The 15,956-nt window shown below is 39.8% G+C and overlaps 2 protein-coding genes across 9 annotated transcripts in view; one reads left to right on the top strand and one right to left on the bottom strand.

Moving 5' to 3' along the window:
- The window catches only part of LOC126924047 (glutathione S-transferase 1-1-like), a 148,414-nt gene that overhangs the window by 15,213 nt on the left and 117,245 nt on the right, over positions 1-15,956 (bottom strand). The window lies entirely within an intron of this gene.
- Positions 4,372-15,956, top strand: part of LOC126924019 (acid sphingomyelinase-like phosphodiesterase 3a) — a 49,997-nt gene continuing 38,412 nt past the window's right edge. Inside the window, exons 1-2 of one of the 6 annotated variants that reach the window (XM_050738052.1) lie at positions 4,398-4,514; positions 4,923-5,054. The gene's annotated coding sequence lies outside the window, so the exon portion shown is untranslated. Of the gene's footprint in view, positions 5,055-15,956 lie in introns of all 6 variants that reach the window. The other 5 variants (XM_050738051.1, XM_050738050.1, XM_050738054.1 and 2 more) reach the window with 5 other exon arrangements.

Genomic DNA, 15,956 nt, shown 5'->3' with positions numbered 1-15,956 from the left:
AAATGACAAAGACATTGATCATTATCCAAATAAGATTCAGTGTGATTCGTTCTTATCGTTCAGCATTCTCATTAGAATCGGATGACAGCAGAGCGATCTCTGAAATAATGCCTGCGTGATTAGTTGCCACAATTTGGTCTTAGGGTGGTATTTCTGTCTAGAAAAGTCGATCCTTATCATGCAAATGTAGAAGATGTAAGAAACATCCTTTAAAATTAATTGTTAAAGTCATTGATAAAGTTAGAAAAATCGTCAATGGACAAGGTATACAAGAGTATCAGAGTTCAAATTAGTATATAAATTGGTAATATGGTAAATTAGTATGTAATTATACGAGGTATAAATAAGTATATAAGTATTAGGTATATTATATGCATCGTTACGTTTGCCGATAAACACAACGCCGGTTTACAAAGCCAAATAGCTTTGAATTATCATGGAACGTAAGGGTGGAAAAAATATGAAAAAGGAAGGAAAATCTGGAGCTTGACATCGTCGAACGGATCGCACGAAAGCATTTCATCAAGTAGATCGTATCCGTTTTCGTATCGCCTGGCTGGATACACCGGTTACGCCAGTTACGACGCGACGGCAAGAATCGATAGCGAGCAGGTAAAACGTGGCTCGTCCGTGTTACAAAGTTCTAGCCCGTATCTAGAGCGTCGCGCGAATTAGTCGGTCGAGAGGGTTCGTCGCGTTGCTAGAATCTGGCAAATGAAATTCCTCTGAACCCGCCGTGCCAAGTGACTTTGATTTCTGCATGGACAACCGGAGCTCTCGTTAAGGGATCGATTCAGCTCGCCTTCGCCGCAGCTCTGTCAGGAATTCGCGCGACGTTCACCGTGACATGTCGTATTCGGTTTCGGACGGAAAACAATTTGAAAGAGCGCCATCTCGCGTCGCGAAAACTCGTCCCTCGTGGATTCTCGTTTCGAGCAGATTCGCCTCGCTCGATGAATTCGAATCTCGCTCGGGAAAATTCCTTTGCACCTCGAACAACGATTCGTTCCTTGCTTCGTTTCATATTTTAGAAAAGCGGTTCCGGCGGCCGTCTAAACTCGTCCGTGGAATCGTCGTGGGTACATAACTAACAGACAGTTATAGTACTGACAGTCGCGTACAATCATACGCCCCGACATTTATTTTCCGAGCCGAGTCGACGCGACTCTCTTACTTACCGGTGCAACGGAACCGCGCGATTGCGCGGCTGTTCGCGCGAGCGACTTCGCCACGGAGCGTGTGTCTTTTCACTGCCGAGCATTAAGACCAACAACCACTGTAATTTGTTACCGAGAGAAAAACATTTTATAAACCGAAGGAAATTTGTTATTTAGGCAAGCGAAGTAACGGGCGAGATTTTATCGTGTCGTACTAAGCGGAATCTCCGGTTCGTATTTTCAGGCCAACCTCATAGGGCGTTATTGAAATTCTGCCAGCGACGAAATTCGATTGCGATTAGATCGATTCGACGCTGTTCGCGCTTGTATGTAAATACGTACTAGTTTTCATTCGCGAGTTTTCATTTTTTGGTTCTACTCGTGGTGCTCTATCGTTTGCATTTCTCTTTGCAAGAAAACAAAATCATAGAATTTCTGTTATAACGATTACGTAACGTTCGATGATGTATGAATTTCTGTATGAATCTTTATACCGTGTGTTTAAACGTAGTTAAAGTATCCAATTGCTAAAAATTGCGACTATGATTATTGTTCCGCCTCTTATCTTCTTCGAATTCTATTTTCATTGAATGTTTAAAAAGAAAGAAATCAATTGTTTCGTATCTTTGTAGCGTTAAAAAAATGCACGTATTGAAATAATCATTTCGTAGTAGTCAAGATGTACATGCTCGAATTAATCACTTGGGGAGAGAGAGAGAAGCGAAGAATTTGAAAACGAAAAAGGAACGTAGAAAATTATTTAGTCGATTCGCTTGTAAATTAATAAAATTATACGCGGCTTAAAAGCACCTCTTAAGGCGTTGAAACTTTTTTCTATTCTTTGTTGGTTCACCGTACATCGGGCTATACCGTTTCCAGGCAAATCCTCTTAGATGTATACTCTTCCATTATTAAAGCGCCCAATATCGCAAAAGCTCCGTAAAATTTTAAGAACAATTGAGAAACAATTCCCCTAGATTGCTTGTTTATACAATTTTCTACACGCATTGCGTTATACATACTTAATGCTATACAGCGTGACAATGCGCTGAACGTGATAATTCAAGTCGTGAAAATGGCATCAGAAAATATTAAATACCTAAATTACATTTTCTGAAAATCTATCGAGATTCAAAACGGCATAATTAACGCGCAATAATTCAAGCAACTATACGTATAATGAAACCTTCTTTATCAAAATGCAACGCCATTCTATACTCCCGGACAAAAGAATAGCACGTAATACGAATCTGGGAAATTTTATCGAATAACAAAAATATTCAAACGCGCAAACTCGATTATTTTCTTAAATACGTTAATAATTCTGCAAGCGTCCTCGCAACATCCCGATAATTCCTCAACATTCTCTATAATACCTCCATATCTCGATTCATTCGAAACAATTTAAACCCAATTTCACGATTTACTTCTACAGATTTTGGCTTCCACGTTCGCGATATCAATTACGCGACGAGGAAACGATAGCACAATCGACGAAGGCAATCGAGAAATACCTGGTCTTTGTATCTGGCTCCGTTCAATTCTCATTTTCAAACAACAATAACCAGGACGATCTCGTTTCGCTATTAATAAGCAATAGAATGACTATCTCGCAAATTAATCACGTTTCTTCCGCGATCTTGTGAATCGACAAGCACGTGGTCGGCCACCCATTTCCTGCTTCCAGCTTTAGCGACGGGGACACGCGATTGTTCGTGTCATGTTATGTCCCTGAAAAGTCAATTATTCGCGCCGGTTAAACTGATTTTTCGAAAACTCGTTGTTTGGACCCGGTTCGACGAAACGAAGTTTGACAACTAGCGTTGGTCGGAGTATGTGGTGCACTTTGATTTTTTAACCTTTTCGGTACGACGATCGTTCACCGCGTAGCGTCACTTGACGTCATCCGCAATACTTATTCAAACTGACAAAGGAAGACGATCGCCAATCCACAAATTCAGAAAATTACGAAACTTTGGGGATATGCAGGGCATATATAGCTATGTAACAGGAAATTTCTTTGTTGCCCAAATTCGCTCTTGAGGACTAAAATTGATCCTTGAAAATCCGATCGTTATATAAAATTCGGCTATTATTCGATCGTGTGTCATAACTTGCTGTAACATTGGTAAATTTTGGTAACATTACCAAATTGTAGTTCTAATTAAAAGTAACCTTTTTTTATATTTAAAAGTAATTTTTGTTTGAAAGCTTTCTTTCCATCTTCTACAGCTTGCGGTTATAACGCAAGATCGGAAAATAGCCAGATATCCAGAGGCATTCTCTTGCAGCGAATTTGGGAAGCAAAAAAAGTTACCTAATGCATATCTATACATACTCTATCTTTCGTCAAAGCTTCGTAATCTTTTGGACCTGTCGGTTGGAGATCTTCCCTCGTGCGTCAAATTTAGCAATTAATTGAACCGAGAGAAATTATACAAGAGTCGACCGGCTACTTACAACGAACTGGCCGGAGCAAATAAATCGGATTGGACGCGAACAGTCATCTAAAGATGACAGACGGTATGCTTTTGGCGGCTATCGGCTATAGTGGACGATCGTACGGAAGGGATTAACCATAACGTCCGTGATCGTTATTCCGTCTCCCTACCCTCTTTGCAGGAGGTAGTTAAAGATTACGACGTCAACTGTTCGCATCGGCAGTAGCTGACGGGATCGAACACATCGCCAGATTTACATCGATTGTAAACAATTTGTCTCTTTGGCTCGAGATCATCGAGCGAGATATATCGCTAAGTGGAAAATTGGGAGAGCAGGAGGTTTGGCAGGATGAAGCGCGAAAGAAGGTTCGCGTGCTTGATTTCTGGTTAATAAAACGTTACGCGAGACATAAAGCGATACGATGATGTATCGCGGGGTGTAGACGGAGGCAGGCCGAGTAGCTGGCTCGGCTACGTGTTGCGGCTAAGGGGGATGCGACGCGGCACGAGGCCATGGGGGATGAAACGAAGGCCAGGATGGACGAGGCGGGTTGCGAGGAAGAACTAACGCACCTATACAAAGGAGGAAACGTTATTATAGGACGAGTACGAGCGCGCGAGTGCCAACGTGTTGGTCTTACATCGTACACCGTGCGCCTCTGTATGATAAGGTCTTTCCGTGTACGTGTGTTTATGACTGTGCGCGCGAACGGGTGAGAACCGTAATGGGTTGAAGAGAGGCGAAAGGGCGCAGTCGCGAAGCCGGAGCCATCCTCGACCCCCGGCGGGCAGTGGTGGCAGCGGTGGTGGCAGCGGTGGCAGCGCCGGCGTCGGTGTTAGCATCCTACCTGCTCGAGGACAAACCGAGTACGTCTCGTGCGAGGGTGCGGGCCGCACACGGTTCGCCGAACCTCCGGTACGTTTCGTGCTCGCGGAACTTGTCATTCTTTTCGTTCCCGTAAACGCGCGCTCCCACCTTAAAAACAGCTGTGTCGATTGGTAGGTTTCGAAGGTGATCGCCTAACTAAGTCGATTCTCGTTGTGATCTAGCATCGTGATATCTTCGTTATTAAATACGTATTAAGCTCTGTGAATAAGTATCAACGGACGAATTGGTCGCGTGACCGCGAAGCAACCGGCTGCCTCGAGGTGGCGCGTTTTCAAACCAAGAAGACGGAGAAGGAATTTTATCGTATTCGTACGTGAAAGAATGATCCAGGAAGTGTGGATCGGTAGCTGTTCGTGATCAAACGGTAGAGGAACGTATCAATCGGAACGATTCAAAGGATTCCATTGAATCGAGCTTTATATCCTTCCCTAACAGATCATATCTTTCCCGAGTAAAAGAAGCATCGAGGGATCGAAAAACGTGCGCGTATGGGTGCGCGTCCCGATATGACCCACCACGATTGAGACTTTTTTTTGCCACGCTTTTACATAGCAGCCCGACGAACATGTAAGTGCCGATTGCATCTGTTCTATGTCCGATTTTGTGCACCACCGTTCTGAAATCGTAGTTGCCTTTGTCGCGGCTCTCGGAATATAATACGCGAGTTTAGGTTCCGTATTTCCGTCGACCGATGAGCCGTATACGCGGTGAGCCTCTATGCGGGATTTTGTGGACAACGGATGGAAATGAGCCGGCAGCTTCTGTATCGCGGCGCAGGATATTGCAATTTCAAATTTCGCTTCTCCTGGAGCCAATTAACTCTAAGCCTCCGTCTCGGCAGAGAAAAATATCAGTGTGTATAATATTTTTAACGTGCTTCGCTCATTTTCTTCTTCCTATTATACTTTTTTTTTTTTTTTAATTTCCTTTTAGTTTCTTAAAAGAGATAAAGGCAGAAGTCAAAACGAAAAACCGTCAAATCGCGTTGCTTAAACGAATACTTCACTAACGCTCGCGGTAATGGCAAAGTTGGAACTTGCGAATCTCTGGTTCTTGGTGAACGACCAACGATTAGAATCTCAGGATCTCTTCGTGCGGTCAGAAAATGTTTAACGCATGGCTGAGCTCGAAGAGAATTTAACTTCTGTGCGTTCCATCAAGGAATAAGTAAACCGCAAATGAGTTTCATACGATAGTCGAATTATTCATCTCGCGGAACGAGTTTCGCATTATCCGTCTCAAATACGTTTCAAAATCACGCCTGTATCTGCTCTTCGGATAGAAGGCAGCAATTAATCGAAGAGGATGCCGCGAGTCTATAGTTGTTCCAAGAGATAGGCAGAGAGAAAAGAAAAGAAACGAGAACGTTTCCAACGAATCGGAATACGGGATGCGTTAAAATATAGCTCCGCGTGCACAATGTTTACGTCATCATCTTAATTAAACCGGCATCGCGTCGCGTCGAACTTTTCCTCGTTAATTCCATTTCTTCCATATTTCATTGGTGGACGTTGTGTTCGAGAAAGTCCATGACGGTCGAGGAGCACGGCATCGTTTAATTATGCGCCCTTCTATATCGTTCTGTGCTATTTGCATTCGATCGAAATAAGCTTAATGCTCGCGCGTGTCTTCAACTTTGAACGTTCTCTATTCGCCTTTCGATTTGATCGACGCTGTATCGAGCAACCAATTATTCTTACATATCATCGGAACGAAGCTCGCCGCCGCGTGTCGTGTTACAGGGATGAATCAATTTATACGCTGTAAAAAAATGGTAAAATCGAATGCCAGGCAATTTGGCCGAGGTATTTCGTCGATTCGAGAACGGAAGTTACGATACGACCGTTCGATACGTATTCCACGTATTAAAGGGACGTAGCAGCTCGACGCGTTATGCGGAGCACGTACGACCGCGAGTATAATGCAAGATCGTCGCTGGATAATTTCATTTCGGCGAACAAATTTTCCTTCGGATATTACGGTTTTGCTCGTCTCACCTTTTCTCTTTCGTATCCCTTCTCCTTCCGTATGCAAGCGAATGAAGAGAGCCGAGGAAAGGGGAGAACGACCAAAAACGAATACTCGAGTTACCCGGCAGACGTTGCGTACGGAATCCTACGATTCGACGTAATGATATTACGCGTCATAAACCTGATTTGCTGGCTGGCGAAAACGCGTCGGTCGATGAGTTTAATCCCCTTGTAATACGTTTCTCGTCGCTTTAACATCGTCGATGTTATATGTATATTTGATACAGGATGGTTGCCTTTGGCATGTGACGTTAAGTCGTGGTTCCAGTGAATGCGTATTCGGACGAACTGGTGTTCCGACGAACGAAAGCTCTGGAAACCGCGATGCATACGCTTATAGAAATCTACAGTGGCTCGCGAAAGTGATCTCACTTTCATGGCGATGAGATACAAACGCCGTTTGATTATAGTAATAAAGTTTGAAACGAATTTGAAAATATACGTAAAAGTTACAAGTTAGAAGACGCTTAAAGCGAATGTACGTTTAGTAGAAAAAATATGCAGCATGAACGGTAGTCCGAAACATACAGTTAGCGTAACAAATGGTCTCGTTGAATATTAAGTAATCGACTGTCCAAATACTTTGATGATCTTTGCGAGACCTATACTTTCAACGAATTTCTACATATTTTCAAATGCGTTTCCACTTTTATCAATATACTTCGACTACGATAATCGACGAGATTTCAAAATCGTTCGTATAATTTATACGTGAAAAGCTCCTAAACGCGTTTCAATACCTCTTTGGGCCACTATATACGTATGTATATATATTTTGCATACGTATTTGATCACATCAACGTATTGAATTCGTCAGAATGCTAATTCGGACACGCATCCACTGTAATTACGTTTTAAGTCGCGCGATATTGGATGGCAATGCGACGATTTCGTTTTTTACCGTTGGTCAACCAGGATCACGTGAAATCTAAATTTTTTATTGACCGATTGACACAAAATGGTGTAAGAAGAGAGACAGTCACGGAACTCTATCGGAATATACGATATGTATTTGTGTATATGCATACACGGCAACGTATGTACGTATATGTGTATGCGTCAGCATTTTGGTGTAGTCTTTCGTTCATTCGTTCGAGCCCTGCTACTGTCTGCTTTCGTATGAAATTTATAAGGGAGGGAGTTCGTCAGTTTTGCGCGAAATAAAACTTATACGATTTCATGCTCGTGTACTTGCGCCAGTATGAATTTTATATATTAAAAATGGACGGGACAAAACGATTTTTTCACGGTGTACGCATCAATTGTGCGCATCTTGATGAAACGGCCAATGCATTCTGTATTTTGCATTTTCAACGCCTTTTAAGTATATGTCGCTTTTACATCGTTTTAATCGTGTTTTACGATAAATTGATTATGCACAGGATGGACAAGTATAAGTGTTTACGCGCAAATATAATTGCTTTTATAAATACTAGGGAAAATGAAAAAGTTGTTCGAGAATGATTCGAGACTAATTATTTACTGGATCGTCGTTCATTCGCTCCTATGAATATCATAGTATACAACTTCTGTGCATAAAGATCTATCATCAAGTTGATCAACTTGATGTCTGCGTTCAATATTCGAATATCGTCAAGTAACTATCGTAAAGCTCCCTAGCTATTTAGCATATTGGAGTATTTCAATCTTCGTATTAATTTTATCAAAGATAGTTTTGGAATGTTGTTAGTTATTGCTAGTAGAAGCTGTTTCGATCCACCGTTCGAAGAATAATAAACGTCGCACAAAAGCAGCTTTCTCTCCTCCTAAAATATCAAGTCCAATAAGAGGAACTTATGTCGCTAAAAGCATCGTATGCTAGCTGTTTCGAAATCTCAGTTATTCGTCACTTTCACCATGACGAATATTCCAACTATCTTCGCCTTGCTGCCGTCTGAGATTCCAAGTTCTTTGATACTTGATTAATTTTCCGATAGCTTGTAGATAATATCCCGTCGCGTCTATAGCGTTAAAAATTCGAGCTTTTAAACTTGCATCATCGAAAAATCGAAGAAACATACCTGTACGGAATTCTAAATATGGAAGGATTCGTCTTAAAAGATTCTAGTTGTATGTTGACGCTACAGTCTCTCCTCTTCTTTTTGTCGTTCTGACTCGATACAACGTTAGATTTTGATATTTATTTCATCTCGTCTATCGCGAAAGATAAGCTTCCCATTAATCGTTCCATTTTCTTTCTGCGTTTTTCCTATCTTCCAAGGGGAAAGCAGGTGAATGAACGATCGGTCGTACCTCACAGTGCCGTAATCGCGGCAGAAGTGCTTAAAAAATCCATATAATCGAGCGATAACTTGGAAGCAACTTCGCGGCAACTATTTTCCTGATTACTTTGCTAGCGCTCTTATCTTGGCGGCCGCGGGCGAGTCTAATTTGCACGTAACACGAGCGAAAGTGATTTACACGGGCGAATTTTCCACCGATTCTTGATGCTCTCTTGTAGTTCGTGACGAACGGGTCTTCGCACTTACCGCTGACATGTTTGAATTGCGTACGTGCGCTGGCATGTAAGTTCCTGATGGTATTTACATAGTCTAATACGCGTGCCTGAAAACCTTGTTTCAAACTCGAATAGAAAAAGGAAGAAAGTAGAACGTAAAATAGAGCGCGTGATAAGCGATCCATTAAATTCGGCCATCCGGGAAAGTGGTCGTTTTCAAGCGTAAGAGCAGTGCGTTCCGATCATCTTCGCGAATTTGTTTGTTGTTTGCCGAGGAAAGTGATCGTAAATATTTACGAGGAAACTCACCGCTCCCTGGCAAATTTTGATCAGCAGGATCGATAACGAGTCTGTTTTGCTAGATTTCCGGCACAATTGCGGCTACGTGTGTGCACGTGCGAGTGTGTCACGTGCAATTCTCGTTCCGTCGGCGAATTACGTTCAGTTAAATTCCCTTTACTATATAATTTCATCGCGTTAAATCGGGACCTAAGACAGCAAGATAATTAAACCGTTTGTACCGAAATACTCGGCTCATTCCCTGGTTCCACCTGCCTAGTGAGAATTGTCACTGTTTAGCTAATGCCCTTTCCGACGAAGATCTTATTTCCGACGAAATTTATCATTAGACGTTCTTGTCCGCCGGAATATACACGTATATACCGAATACACACACACATACACACCTTATGTATCTTCAGCCGAATCTCGGAACGAGCCAGCGAATTGGTTTCTCCGCCGGAAGATTTCGTTCCGAAACGCATCGCTTGGAAATGTAAAGCTTCGAAAATTGACGATGCGATGTAAGAAACTGTTATAGTCAAACGAGTTGGAAAAAATGATTTAAACAATTGTGCGATAATGCTCGGTATACGTATATTTGGAAAATGCCTGATAGAAGCAAAATGTTGTCACGTGTGGTGAATCGGACGTTTCTATCAAAAACGAGAAAATATAAAAGTAAATTATGATAAATCGCCGAATGATAAACAGTAACTATCTTGATTTGATGACAAGGAATAAAAAAAAAAAAAGGAACGCGTATAATATGAATATAATATGAATTGTTTAACATAAATTTGTGCCGACAAAGTTTTTAAAAGTTGGAAAAAGGGAATAACGAAACGATATTTCGTAACAAACAAGTACTCAACGTGTTACGAGAAATTTTGGAACGTGAAAGGTATAAAATGACCTTTTATTTTCTAATTAACGGAATCTTTAATATCATTTCAACTAGCACGAGAGGGGTAATTAGAAACGTACGAAATTGATCAAAATCTAAATAAATTGGATATCCTTAATTCGATAAACTGCGATAAATTAGTCGAAGTGAATTAGCATTGCCGCGGGAAACTTGCTCAATATCAAAGAGCGCGTGTAACGTATATTTCAAATCTTGTTCAGGATCCTAATGCTCAAAGCAATAAGGGTCAGGTTTATTTCCCTTTAAAAGGTACTCGGTAGAATTCTCCCAGCGTGCGCAATAAATTTCAATAGAGGAAGAAACATCATTCCATTAGGAAAAAAGTGAGGGTTACTTTCGTTGCTCAGAACTATATAACTTGGAGTGTGATTTGAAAGGTTCGTGTCGCATTCGCGATAAATCCGCAAGAGATGTTGTTAATTAAAAACGAGCTAGTCAAAGCGATAAAGATATACGTTTGCGTATCCAACGAATGAGAAAATGTAAATGTCGAGTAGATCGTCTAATTTATTGTTCAAATTCGAGATAAGGATTCAAAATAATGGATCGTCGTATCATGCGACAAATGAAAAAACAATTGTTTGCGGAGAGCAGACTGAATAACGCGAGAAGAGAAGAGAAGAGAAGAGAAGAGAAGAGAAGAGAAAAGAAGTGGAGAGAAGAGGAGAGAAGAGAAGAGAATAGAAGAGAAGAAAAGAGAGGCGCGGTGGTGTAAGGGGAATCCGAAAGAATGATTAGAGGGAAGCGTAATTACGAGCGAGCAAGCAGGCGAGTGATTTAAGAGAAAAGACATAGATTTAATGAGACATAAAGGTACAATAATTATTGCTGCTAACCTAAAAGGTGAAAAGACATCTGGCGATCCGGATTACAAGAGGGCGAATACTTTTGAATAGAGGGGGTTGAAATGTCTGTAAAGTAAGGACAAGGGGAAGAAGAATAATCATCGTTACGATTCGTACGTGAATTATTCGTCTTTCGACTAATACATTTCCACAGCGTCGAAAGCGCTCTTCGATTATAAACTGTCGAATCGAGAATTTCTTTCCAATGACATCACGAAACAAAGCCATGGTTCGTTATTTGTCGCAGCGATACATTTTCTCACGAGCGAGACCTTTGAAACAAATTACAAACGAGTTACAAATAGAGGGAAATGTCAAGATGAAATTGTGTAAATTATGTTCTCTGCGTTTCTATGTGTCCGTGGATAGTTGTAAAATATGGTCGTACATTTTCGTGGCAGGTAGTTCTAATGTAATTTTACACAGTGTACGAAGGTCTATTAAGACAGTTGCTCAAAAAGTAACTATTCAACTAGTATCTTTCTTTTGATTTATGTAAAATAACGTTAATTACATCGTGTTCGAAATGGTCCACGGATACGGTATAACACCTGATTTTCGTTTCTGTAATTACACGAAACAATTCATAAACCGTATTTATTTCGCGTGTAGATCTATGAACTTTACATTTCTCGCATTCGAAACTGCTGGAACAGGCTTTCCAACCACGTTTTTCTTCAGAACCACTATTTCCGCTTTTACCGCTATTCTTCCGATAGAAGAATCAACGATCTCTCAATTTCAACGTCTTCCGTCTTAGCCATTTTCTCGATGCTTCCTCTTCTATTCTACAAATGTGAGCTTTCGCAGCGTTTCACGAAATACCTCGAGCTTCGCGTAGCCAGGTGATCTTGGCATATACATACATACGTGCGAATACATAGACGCATGCAAATGAGAGTCGAAGACACGCACGTCACGGAACGAACTCTTAGCAGCGGCTACATTTTGCACATCGTAAATCATAGGGAATATCTCGGCGGCTTTTTGACGCGTTTTAGAACGTCTTAAAAGTAACCATTAATTATCGAGCTGGCGCGCACAATCAACGTAGAAGCCGTAGGCGGTCACGTAAGCCTCCAGTATACATCTGTCGCTAAAGCAGGCCATGTTCGGGGAATAAATTCACATGGTAAAAAGAAACGCAAGTGCGAAACGGCCAAGTTAGTACGTGCACGAATCGGGAATTAACGCTTGTTCAACGATCAAAACTTTCCGCCTGGTAAAATACATCTCGTATTAATCATAGATATCTTGCGAATCAACGATTATTAGTGGAAAGCTGTGCATCGTTTGTTTAATCGCACCGTTGCTGAATAGAGAAGCTAATTTTCCTGTTCTTTCGAAGCTATACTTTTCAGTAAAGATTTTTATCCAAATAATGCAAGATAGAAGAAATATATGTATAATCGTTCGTGTAATAATATCGCTCAAAGATAACTAAATGCTACGAGATAGAAAGAGTGATATAGAACTTCGATTTTCGTGAATCTACGCTAGAACGATTTACCAGGTGATACATTTGTGATTAACATGTATATGTATTACCTAAACCTGCATTACCTTTTACATACCTTGGCTATGCTGTTAGTATCATTGGACCTTAATATCATTTATGTACTTGTATATGGAATATTCATGCATAAGTATGTATACGTGTCAGTTTAATAGAAGAGATTCGTGCTTTAGAACGTTAATAGCAATTTACCTCCAACAGATTTAATAGCAATCTATCTTCAGCTGTCTCAACGGATTTTTTTTTATGAAATAGCTTTTCAAATCATTCACCGTGTATTTTTTATTTTTTGAAAAAATACAATTTTTTTTTCATTTTTTAAAAATACAGTCGATTTTCATGCACCAAGAGAGGCACCTTTCACGTTATAGGGAACAACATGAGTTATACCAATTCACACCAACCAGAGATAAATCTTTACAACCATTAACCCTTTGTGATCCTACGTCCAACTGCATTCGACGTTCTATTTCACTCGATTTTTTTTCAGTTTCATAAAACATACTCTTTTGTGTTCTATATTCATTTAATAGAAAGGTGTCAACGTATATACGTTTCTGACTTTCGGCTGTTGTATTTTAAAGTGTCGGCAGAGATGCGAGCGGCTTTGTCTTGCAATGCGATGACATTATGATAGATTGTCACCGATGACGCGCCTGCAATCCGCGCGTATAAACTTGGCGTGCAACCGATAACCGCTGCAATGAAGCGCACCATCAAGGGCCATGATATCTCTGTCTGCCATAAACCAACAAAGGTTGGCTACGTGAAATTACTGCTTACGAAGAAATTCTAAACAGCTTATTAATTATGAATCGGTTCGGATTAAATGCTGCTTCGTCTAACGTGTATGTTCGTGCACTTTGACGAGCTTCCGTTAACGCTGATCGCGTTATCTTGGATGAGACGCACCTATGCGTTACGCCGTTCAAATATTACGGCGTGCAATATTTGCTGAACTCGATCGCTTATTTGACTTGCCAGTGATTGTTGGTTGCCTTGCACTAGTATTTGCCGAAACACGTTTTCGCTCTTCTGTCTTCGCTTCTCGACAAGGAGAAGAGATTTCGTGTGCCAGTTGGTTCCTTGGTTTTATCCGTAATATTCGATTGTCAGTTGCATAAATTCATCAATTTCCAGCGAACAAAGTACTTTGATGAATGTTTTCGAATTCAATGAACAAATTGGCTAAAGAAAGATGTTCTGTTGCAAAAAAAAAAGAAAAAAAAAAAACACAGTAAATCAGTATTATAATATCGAACGAGGAATTATTTGTATAATTTATGGTTGTCGAATTCAACTGTACTTGTTATCAAAATAAAGCATATTCAGGGTTGCAAACATTTTTTAAATTATTTTAAACATGTATTTTTCTACGTTAATAAAGAACTTTCTTTTTCACGTCGACGTACATAGATATGCGAATAATATATGGGATTGTTGTTCTACATAATGTAATAGAAGGCAAGTGCGATTTTGATTAGATACACGTTACCATTAAACATACATAAGCTAATTTTTTGCAGCGGGCAGATTTATCTACAACAAATCGTTGAATCAATAATGCATGCAATGAAATCAACGAGTTACCATACCGCTTTAATAACGTCAAAACGAAAACTATTTTTAAAGACGTGCAAAATTTTTCATCGAATCGAAACGAATTGTTTACAACGTATTTTAGTAAAAACAAAAAGTAAACAAATTGCGGCTAAAACATTCAACGTATCTTCGTGTATCGTAAACAAATATATTATTTAAAACACTCGCCAGACACCAGAAATCTATTCTCTGTATAAAATATTCTACGTGGAATGTATATTCTGAAAGTTACTCTAAATGGTTAAATTTAGACTCGGAGAATTTATTCCTACTTTATTACAGGACTTGCTTGTTACAATATACTTTTATATTGCATGACAATAAAAAAAAGGGTATTGATACACATGTCCTTTAGTATAGTCCTACGAACTTATATTAAAAAGTTTCGAGGAAGAATTGTTTCATCCTTTTATTTTAAATACAAATTTCAGTATTATTCTCTTTTAGATTCTTTCACCTTCGACTTTTCAAACTAGTTTCTTCCTATTTCATTCGTTTCAAACGTTCATTCGTTGATTTAAATATATTACGACGGAGAGAAATCCTGTTCCATACTTCTCCGAATCCTTAGCGACTATTATTAACCTTTTCTATTATATTTCTTTTATTCGAAAATGTTATTTTATTATTCCTATCCCTTATCGTATCATTCCTACTTTTTGCTATGGTGTCTAGCTGATAATAAATGTTCGAGGTAAAATTAATACAAAGTGTAATGCACGAATTCTAAATTTAAAGTTTTTCGTTAAAATATCCCGAAAGCTTCTGAACTTTAAACGTATTTAATAACATACGATTTTATATATATTTCAATTTAATTTTGGAAAATTATTCTACAATTTCTCTACCTTAGTTACTTTGGTCTTTTATACTTGCGCTTTGCCCGCCTGTTTTTGCACGTGTATCTTCGTAGAAATTTTAATAAACGGCGAAGTGCACTGTTTAATCCTGAAAGGTCATGAATTTTCAGGCGCGTCTCTTAAAACCGTCGACTACACTCTGTGAGATCCTTGAAAGGTCTTTCAAAGATTCTTCAAAGGTACTATGTGCGTTCATGCATCGGTCAGTGCTAAGAGTGTGACACGCCAATTGCTATTCAGCGGAAGACAGGCTTTAAAAGACTAATTAAGTTTCCCTCTTAATCGTAAAAGTAATACGTCTTCAGGCGAAATGTTTTGATTTTGAAAAATATCACGTGGATATTTCGTTCGTATCGTGAAATTCTCGTTACAGTATTGCTTGAGCGGTAATAAAGCTAGTAAAATGATGTAAAATGACTGTGAAATAAATTTTCCAAGCGGGCGATATTTCCCTGATATTCCACGAGACGGCAGTTAGCCTCTTTAATGCTCTGACACGATACCAGCAATGCTAATGCGTTTTTTTTTCTAATTCATGGTCTATACGTGATAACGATCTGCCATGACGATTCCGTCGCTTACGCTCCTGCGCTTCTTTTTCGTCTCTTGGTTATTGCAGTGTCGTTAACCGATCGATATTTACATACCACGAATTCATGCTTTTTTACTCGTATTTGCAGGATCATTATAAGGAGCAAAAATGTCTTCAACTCGAAAACGTGGAAAAGCTTGGTATGGTGTACTGTTGTAATTACCGTATCGATATAATTACAGTTACGTGACATTCCTGCGATACAGTAGAAAATGTACGAACTCTTGGTTTATGAAAATTTCCACGATACACGAGGAAAAAACGAGCGAACAAATTACAAGTATACGAAGTAGCGATTGCTAGGATACTGGAAAAGTGTAAATCTGTTTTTGAAGATACTGGAAAAGGAAACTGTGATC

Source organism: Bombus affinis, chromosome 14 (genome assembly GCF_024516045.1).
Source record: "Bombus affinis isolate iyBomAffi1 chromosome 14, iyBomAffi1.2, whole genome shotgun sequence".
Lineage (NCBI taxonomy): Eukaryota > Metazoa > Arthropoda > Insecta > Hymenoptera > Apidae > Bombus > Bombus affinis.
The sequence above is the reverse complement of the archived record's forward strand: the minus strand, read 5'-3'. Positions and strand labels throughout refer to the sequence as shown.